This window comes from Pelodiscus sinensis, chromosome 2, assembly GCF_052426305.1.
Source record: "Pelodiscus sinensis isolate ZL-2025 chromosome 2, ASM5242630v1, whole genome shotgun sequence".
Taxonomy (NCBI): domain Eukaryota; kingdom Metazoa; phylum Chordata; order Testudines; family Trionychidae; genus Pelodiscus; species Pelodiscus sinensis.
In genome coordinates, this window is record NC_143053.1 from 151,457,895 (window position 1) to 151,466,689 (window position 8,795).

At 49.1% G+C, this 8,795-nt stretch overlaps 1 long non-coding RNA gene across 1 annotated transcript; it reads left to right on the forward strand.

Annotated features, from left to right (window-relative positions):
• Nucleotides 1–320: 320 nt before the first annotated feature.
• Nucleotides 321–8,279, forward strand: LOC142826790 (uncharacterized). The gene is made up of 2 exons (XR_012901037.2): nucleotides 321–544; nucleotides 7,650–8,279. It is a non-coding gene; the product is annotated as an uncharacterized LOC142826790 (long non-coding RNA).
• The last annotated feature ends 516 nt before the right edge of the window (nucleotides 8,280–8,795 follow it).

Genomic DNA, 8,795 nt, shown 5'->3' on the forward strand with positions numbered 1-8,795 from the left:
TTTGGTATGTGTTAATAACAACCTAGAGGGGAATCTTATAAATTTACATGCAATGTTGCCACACCTATTTTGCAAGGACAACACTGACTACCAAATTAGGAGTTTTCAAATGATAACTTACCAGGCATACCTTGTACAAAGATGACAGTAATGTATAGAGTGTGAACACAGGAGTGTATTCCATCAACTGTACCTTTGTCAATATTATCAAAAAGGAAAGCAAAAGTTAAGATTCCCTTCCTTTGCTCCCTGTGATGGGGGTGTTCCCACCTCATATTGAGGTGGAGAGGGTTAACCTGGTTCACATGGCCAAGGAAGCCCCACCCCTCACAGTCCTGCTAGGTGTGCTCCAGCTGGATGCCAGCTATGAAGGCCTGTGGAGCTATTCAATCCAGGCTGATTGCTGCTGGAGAAGGAGGTGCTGTTGGAGGGTGTGAAAAGAAATTGCTGCTGGACAAAGCCATGGAGGCTAGTCAGTGGGAGACTGCAGGGGAGACCTCTGCTATGGAAAGGAGAGCTGGAGAGAACTACTTGGAAGAGACTGGTAGGAAGTAACCTGGGGTGGGGAATTGCATCTTGGGATTCCCTGCTGAGCTAGTGGTGGTGCACTCTACCACTCACTGGGCCGTGGGTTGGTACCCAGTGAATAGTGGATCACCCTATTCATCAATCCCAGGAGGGGGGACAAACCCCTCTTGTTCCTGAATTTGGCTGTTAGGCCATTGTGCCCTAGGAGAGAAGGGTAGTTGGTAATTGCTAGGCTACCCTACCTAGGGAGTGGGCAGAACTGACATATGCAGTGTGGAATGCTGTCTGAGAATTGTTAAGGGTCTGATGCTCTCCTTCCCCCTGGGGGAGATGGGCAAGATTACCCATGACACTCCCCTAAACTTCTAAACAAGATGTGCTTATTGAAACTTCTGCTTGTGAGTGCTTATTCATGCTGCCATACATGTGCAGTGCCAGCCATGGTAAGTGTGGCTCGCTTGAGCGCAGTGGCACTGAGTACTAGCACCCTATTCTGTAGGCAGTGGTGATTTTAGCTGATTTTCCATACCTGAGGGTGACAGAGGCACAGAATACAGTGACTGTTGGTGTTTTAAAGCCATTTAGGCCTTATGCTGTTAGCTTGTTTACTGCAAAGGTGTCTGCTGAAGTTATTGCCAACTTGCATGGGAAAGTGTCCTATGGCTGAGGCAGAAATAAAGCTGCCATCTGTAGACCCCTTCAGGAGAGGTTTACAGAGAATCTCCACGGAAGCTTCAAGGAACCTCAGGAAGATTCAAGGGGTATCCCTGTGTCCATAAACAAACTGCTTCACATGGCCCTCCTGCCTGTGTCTACAGGGGAATGGCACACAGATAAAAACACTACCTCTCCTTATTGTACTGCTACCTCTTGCAGTGTGCGTAGATTGAGAAGCCGATAGCTGCATCCTGCCAAGTTAGAAGGCACAATAGCATAATGGGAAATTATTTACACACTTAAAAGTCCTTGCCCTGCATCGGACTTGCCTGTGCTCAGCTTCTGGGATTGACTGGACTGTAGTGGAGTCTCAAAACAGATGCTGGCATATCTGTACTCCATTGGTTACATGTCTCTTCTCCTCCCCTTTCCATCCTCATCCTCGCTGATACCTCCATGGAGCTTGAGTTACAGGCCTCTGGTATCCAGGGTGTTAGTGGGGGTTTCTGCAAAGTATGGCCCACATCATGTGGTGGCTCAGGCATAGGTTGGTTGTTAACCTTCTATATGCCTGACAGACTTCTTTGCTTTCATGCAGCACTGCTGCCGGTCCCTATTGTTTCCTGAATACACTATGAAATCTGCTTGTAGATGTCCATGTTTCTATAGCTGTCTAGTAGCTGTGCTTGCACAGCCTCGTCTCCTCATAGGCCTAGGAGATCCAACATCTCCTGTCTACTCCAAGCCGGAGCATGTCACCAGCATGGCAAGCTAGGTATTTGCATACAACACTGGAGAGCTGCTAGGTGTACTTGCAAAAATGAACAATTAGGGGGAAAATTTATTTTAAAAATTTGTGGGGCTTTATAGAGGAGGGGAGATGCCTTGCTTTCTCAATGGGCAGTGACGCTCCCGACTGTCACCAGAGTGGTGACTGTGTCAGGCACTGGGGGACAGCTGCTGGAGGAATGTTGGGATCAACAGTGCCTAAACTTATGTTGCATCAATGATAGTACTTTAACCATGACGCAAAGCCACACAGAGCTTTTATAGAGATGAGAGACAAATATAGGAGTAGATACAAGCAGAATTAAATTGATGCCAGGTGACTTTTGTCAGCTTAACTTTAAAGTGTAGAACAGGCTTCAGAGTCAACTACGTCTGCACTAAGACACTATAGTGGCACTGTTGCAGCCCTGTAGCTAGGTCAGGGGAATAATTCATTCCTCCACTTAGGGCTGTCTATACCAGGGGTTAGGCTGGCTTCATAGTGTTTCTCCAGGGTGTGAAAAATCCACATCCCTAAACAACGTAGCTGAGTCAGCCTAAGTTGTCAGTTGCAGGCCAGCCCTATGCCTACAGTGGGGTCTTTGTGACAATCTCCTGAGTGAAAGCAGCCACACTGTGAAATAGTACTCCAGCTACAGGCTGATTGGATTAGCACAGAAGGGCTATTGCATCAGCAGCTGGTGAATAATAACTTCAGCTGCTGATGCCTATCCACTATGCATCTGTCTTCAATCCACAGCCTCTGATGGGCCAGTTAGCTCAAGCTTAAAGCAATTTTGGTGCTCAGATGGGAATTGAGTTGGAGCAAAACTTATCATCCTTTGAGCTAACAATGTATTTGTATGGTCTTAAAAACACTGACTGCTGGTCTCTACTGGCACCACCTAGTGTAGAGAAGATTCATAGGAAATGAAATAGACTGAGGACTCTGGTAAGAAATAGGGAATTAAAATGTTTAACAGCAGCCTTCTTTGTCTCTTGGTTTCTCATTATCTAGATTAGTCCTCTGATTCCCATCATGCTTGCATGACTAATTCCAAACAAGAGTTAATCTTTTTGAGGCTTCTATGTCAGTATTTCTTGGAATACTTACATCATCCATTTGAAATTCTAAATTTCTTGGGCAGGAGATGGGAAAGCTGAGATTCCCCCTCCCCTCTCCCCCATCGCCTCCTCCCATAGTCAGACTGTTTTTAAGAGGGAAATGAATGGGAATGCATTGCTTGGGTTTCCTGAATTTCCACTGGGTAATCTTACGTCATTTTCAGCTCTCCTAAGCTCACTTGTGATGTTGTTGAAAATGGATTAACATTGACTTAATTTCCTTCTGACACTAGTTATGGTTAACATGATTATGGTAGGAGTAATATCTGGACTGTTGGTTTTTTTAATGTAACTTTAAGAATGGCTAATGACTTGCACCTGAATTTATCCAAGCTATTGCTTTCGTTGTTAAAGATGATGACAACTATGTGGCACCCTGGGGTTTGGCAGCAGGGAATCCACTATCAAGCAGCAAAGTTGTACCTTTTGGCCCAGGTTAAAATGCTGTTGTCTTGATTAGAAAACTTTTGACTGTAATTTAGGGTGGGATCTACAGAGGTATTTAGACACTTACGTTGCAGTTCCTCCACTGCCACCTGCAAAGCTCCTACCACACTCTGTAGGTGCCTAAATTCACATGGCCCCTAAGTTACATCAGTGCCAGTATTTCTGCTTCTAGGCATGTGCACCGCTTCTCCCTCTAGGCGTGTGGATGCCTTTCTCATGTGTAAGCCCTGGACTGACTCTCAGACCTGGGAAAGAAGCTTCAGGGGGTAGCAATGTTATTCTGTACAGGATAAACTTAAAAAAAACCAAATGGTCTGGTAGCACTTAATAGACTACCCACTTCTTCAGATGACCAGAGATCCGGTCATCTGGAGAAGTGGGCTGTGCCCACGAAAGCTCATGGTACCATCTACGTGTTTTGTTAGTCTATAAAGTGCTACCAGATCATTTGTTGTTAAGTTTAGACCAGGGAAAGACAGCCATTTGGCTGCTTAAGTCTCATTCAGGGCTTGATCCTGTAGATGTGCTCAGAAGGTGCCTGCAAGACTGAATCCCATTCAAAATCCAGGCAGATGAGGAGGTGGCTATGTGGTACCATCCCTATAATTTGCAGCCCAATGGTGTGAGAGCACTTGCCTGGGCTGGTTAATTTCTGTTTGAATTGGAATACATTTTAGAAAAAACATCCCATCCTGATTAAAGGATTGCCAGGGATGGAGAATCCACCACAACTTGTGGTTAATTACCTTCCCTGTTAAAAATTGGTGGCTTGTTATGCTTTGCAGATTAGCACCAGCAAATAAAGACAAAGCTAATGTAATAAAATTGAATATATTATTTCCCTCCACTGAACTGCAAACATACTTAGGGGTTTATTTCACCAAACAAGGTTTTTTCTTATCTAAATTTGAAAATAGTCATTGCACTCCAAGACATAAATGTATGTAATTTTGTAATATGGGTTCAGTTTTAAAGAATAACAGAAGACATTTCAGCTAAACGCCACATAGATTAGCATAATTTGAACAAAACTAATCTGTACCTTTATCTAAATTATTTGTGAAAGCAGCCACCTGAAAGAATCTATAAGAGACTTTATCTTCATTATTGTTCCAAATACCATGCTATCCAGTTCAGTATTCCTCTTTTGACTTTGCTGAGCACCTGCTTTGTAGAAAGTATATTCTGCAGTGTGTACGTTTTACCTCCGCAATTAGTGAAAAGAAGATGGTGTACAGTTCTGGGGACATGTCTTACGTTTCCCCGAATTTCTTTTTTTAAAGCAAGAATTCTTCCCCATTTTTTTTTTTTTTTTTTTTTTTTTTTTTTTTACACCAAGTCCAGTGCATGTGGGAACGGGGCTTGGGAACTTTAAATTTGCACTGTGGGAATATTCATGGTCCTAGTCTACACTAGGGCCATATTTCAAAATAACCCCGCCAGATTGGAATTTAAAAGTGGTGCGTCCACACTATCAAGCCTGTTGTGAAATAACAGGCCACGGAATTTGAACTCTATACTCCTGCTTTTCATCAGGAGTAACACTAATTGTGAAATAGTAATTTTGAAATAATGATAGTGTGGACACTCTGGTGCTGCTAATTTGAAGTAATTGGCCTCCAGACATGTCCCATAGATGTCAGCTCTGACTGCTCTGGCCATGCCTGGCATCTCCACTGCTCTCCTCCTCCTCCTGTAGAACTGTAAAAGTCCCAGAAAGAAAAGGGCTTGTTCTACATGGCCAGCGGCACAAGCCCTGTGCAAGAGACCAGGACACAAGACGTGAGTGCCGCCAATGCTCCCTTGGACCCTCCGATGACTGCTAGCACTTCCGCTGCTTCAATGGCCTCCAATGCACAGGGATGAAGAAGAGCTCCAGCTTGGACTGATGCGGAGATTCTGGACCTCATTGAGATGTGGGGGAAGGAGTCCAACCTCCAAAATCTCTGCACCAGGAAGAGAAAGGGCACAGCAGATGCCTGGAACAGTGCAGGCTCAAAATAAGAGCTGTGCCAGGCCTACCACAAGGCAAGGGAGCAGAGCAGATGCTCTGGGGTGGCACTGCACATCTGCTGTTACTATAAGCAGCTGGATGCTATCTTGGGAGGAGGGGCAGTCCCCTCCCCCACTGTCATCAAGTCTGGTCAAGACACCCCTGCTGTCAGCCTACAGGAGGATGGGATAGCAAAGGAGGAAGATGACAACACAGAAGAGGAAGCAGCCAGCCACGTGACCATGCCCATGAGCCAGGAGCTGTTCCTGACCATGGAGCCATTCTGCTTTCTCCCTCCCCCCTCCCCCCCCCGCCCTGAGACATCTTTCAGGCTTCCGATAACACCCCTCTTCCTGATGGCTTCCCCTCCAGGGGATAATGGGGCCCCAGAAAATGGGCAGGGGGAGTGGCTCTAGGGCAGCCAAAGGCAGGTGCCAATCCCAGCCCTGTCCCTGAGTCTCCATCCCCCACTTCAGGTTATTTACCCAGTCCCTCCCTTGTTGAAAAAACAGAAATCTTTGTTCGGGGACATACAACAACGTCTTTATTATTTGCTTTGCAAGACAGATGGAAAGGGAGGATGGGGAAGAAGATGGTGCATGCACAGGGAATGCAGAGGCCCCTTGTGGAGCTCCACAGGGTAGAGTCTCAGAACTGACCTTGCATAAAACTGTCCTTCAAGGCCTCTCTGAGCACTGCCTCTTGTTGTGCTCTCTGGATGGCACTAGTGTCCAGCTGCTCAAATTCCCTGGACAGATGTTCAGCCTCAGCGCCTCCTCACCCCCCTCCCCTTCCCGGGCCAGAAAAGTCTCCCCCTTGCTCCCTCACAGGTTGTGGAGCACACAACAGGCTGCTACCACAAAGGGAGTGTTGCACTCTGAGGTCTGGGTGGGTGAGGAGACTCCTGAGCCACCCGCTTAAATGGTCGAATGCACACTCCATGATCCTGCAGCACCTGCTCAGCCTGGTATTGAACTCCTTCTTGCTGGGGTCCAGGCTGCCAATGTAGCTCTTCATGAGCCAGGGAGCAAGGGGTAGGCTGTGTCACCCAGGATGTCGCTGGGCATGTCCACTTCTGCAGCTGGGGAAACAAGTGCCAGCGTGCATCTTGTGGAAGAGGCAGGAGTTCTAGAAGGTATGGGCATTGTGCATCTTTCCTGACCATTCAACTTTAATGTCAGTGAAGTGTCCTTTGTGATCCACAAGGGCCTGCAGCACCATGGAGAAGTACCCCTTTCGGTTGATAAACTCTGAGGCCAGGATGGTGATGTGAGTGCCATCTTTGCCTCTCCTTGCAGTTAGGGAAAACTCACAGTGGCAAAGCTGTTGACGATGGTGTCCATGTTGCCCGGAGTGGTGACTCTCCATAGCAGCATGTGGATTTTGGCCTTCACTACTTGCACAAGCTGTCCCAGCTGTGGATTTCTCCACCCTGAACTGGTTCCCAACTGAGCAGTAGCTTTCCAGCATCGAGTTTCTACAGGGCAATGGCCACACACTTCTGCTCGGGGATGAAGATACTACCAGCAGCAGGAGCACAGCGACCCAGACACTCAAACCCAGGGGGCCTCCCAGGCAACTTCAGACACCAGGAAGGGAACATCAGGATGGGAGTGCTGTGAAGCTCCAACACAGGGCAGGGCAGGTGGGAGCAAAGTGGGTGGTGCAGTGCTGTGACATGTTATGTTGATCACAGCTGGCAGGGAAGAGGGGCACACCCATGGCTTCCCTCAAGGAGGGCCATCCTACCCCTACACCCTCACGGCTGCTAGGCACCACCTGCTCCTGCAGGCAGTGATGCCAGGGGCAGGTATGGGTCGGGGACACTGGGATTGCCCCACAGCTGCAGGCCTCTCAGTACTCTGCAGGAACCCCAACCATGGCCTGACACTTGTCTGTGCTGCTTCGTCATGGGGTATGTGCGAGGGGGGGCTGGGTGGTGGCCTGCACAGCTTCTGGGCTCCAGGGAGGCTGTGGCTCCAGGCCAAGCCACACCATGCCTTACTGAGACTCACATGAGCCACCTCTGACCCTAGGACAGGCACTGCCTGTTGACCAGAAGGAGGGCGTGCCCTCGCAGGGAAAGTGTGAGCATGCATGACTGGCGACTTTTCCCTCTTGTCCTCCACAGCCGGACCAGCTGCCCAGGAGGGGGGCACCACACCTGTCCCACCACCCAGACAGCTGCAGGGAACCCCTCGACACTGGTGCACCTATCTGGACCTGGTGCACCAGCACGTTGGAGTCCTGCAAGGGATGCAGGAGTCAATGGAGAGGAGGCTGGAGGCAGAGGCCGAGTGGCACCAGCAGTTGCTAGCCGAATTTGCCCAGCAGTGCAGGGACATCTGCGCTGCAATCCGGGAGGCCATGGCCTTCCCCAGTCCTGTGCCCGGTCCTGCCTCTCCTCCTCAGCCTGTCCCCAGCCCCAACCCTCCCCTAGCCCCTGCCATCCCAGACCGAAGTCCAGCCCCACCTCCTGTCCAGCCCCCTGCTGTGGCAGCCCACACGCGCAGCCAAATGCAACAAGGCCTCCAGAGCCAATCTGCCAGGGGCTCTTCCTCCAGGCAGCCCCCTCAACCATGAGCTTCTCTCCCCCCTTCCTGGTTGACATTCCCCCTTCCCACCAGTGACAGTAACTGAGGGATGCACTTTATTTTGTTTACAAACAGTTTATTTTCTAAGTTTTATTTTCTCTGAACAAAAGTTATTTTATTTTGTGCCAAAAGCAACAGTGAAATAAACCGGACAAAAGTTTTCACCACCACCTGTCTCCGTTCTCAGTGTGTGAGGAATGTGTGACTGGGGGGCTGGGAGGAGTTTTGGGGAGGAAGGCACCAGGGGCATGGGGTACTCCCACATTTTGAAGTCCCTGGGGAAACTCAGCGGCCTTCTTGGGAGAATTGCTCCCTCAGAGCTTCTAGGATTTGCAGTCCCAACTGATGGGCTTGCCAGATGGCAGCTGTCCAGGGCTACTCAAATTGCCTCCATCTCAGCTTGTGTCCTCCACGCAGGGAGGAAGGCCTCTCCTTTCCTCTCCATGTGGTTGCAGCATGCTGTGCGCTTCACAACCTCGTCGGGGATGTTGTGTTCCCCCATGTCCACCCGAGTGAGAAGGCATCTAATCCTGCCCTTCAGACGGCCAAAGGTGCACTCCAGCTGGTAGCGAGCCCGATTCAGGAGGGAGTTAGAGTTCCCTGCTTGCATCCAGATGGCCGGGCATAAGGGGGTAGGCCGCCTCGGCCACGACGCATCTAGGCATCTGCCCATCCCCCACTGC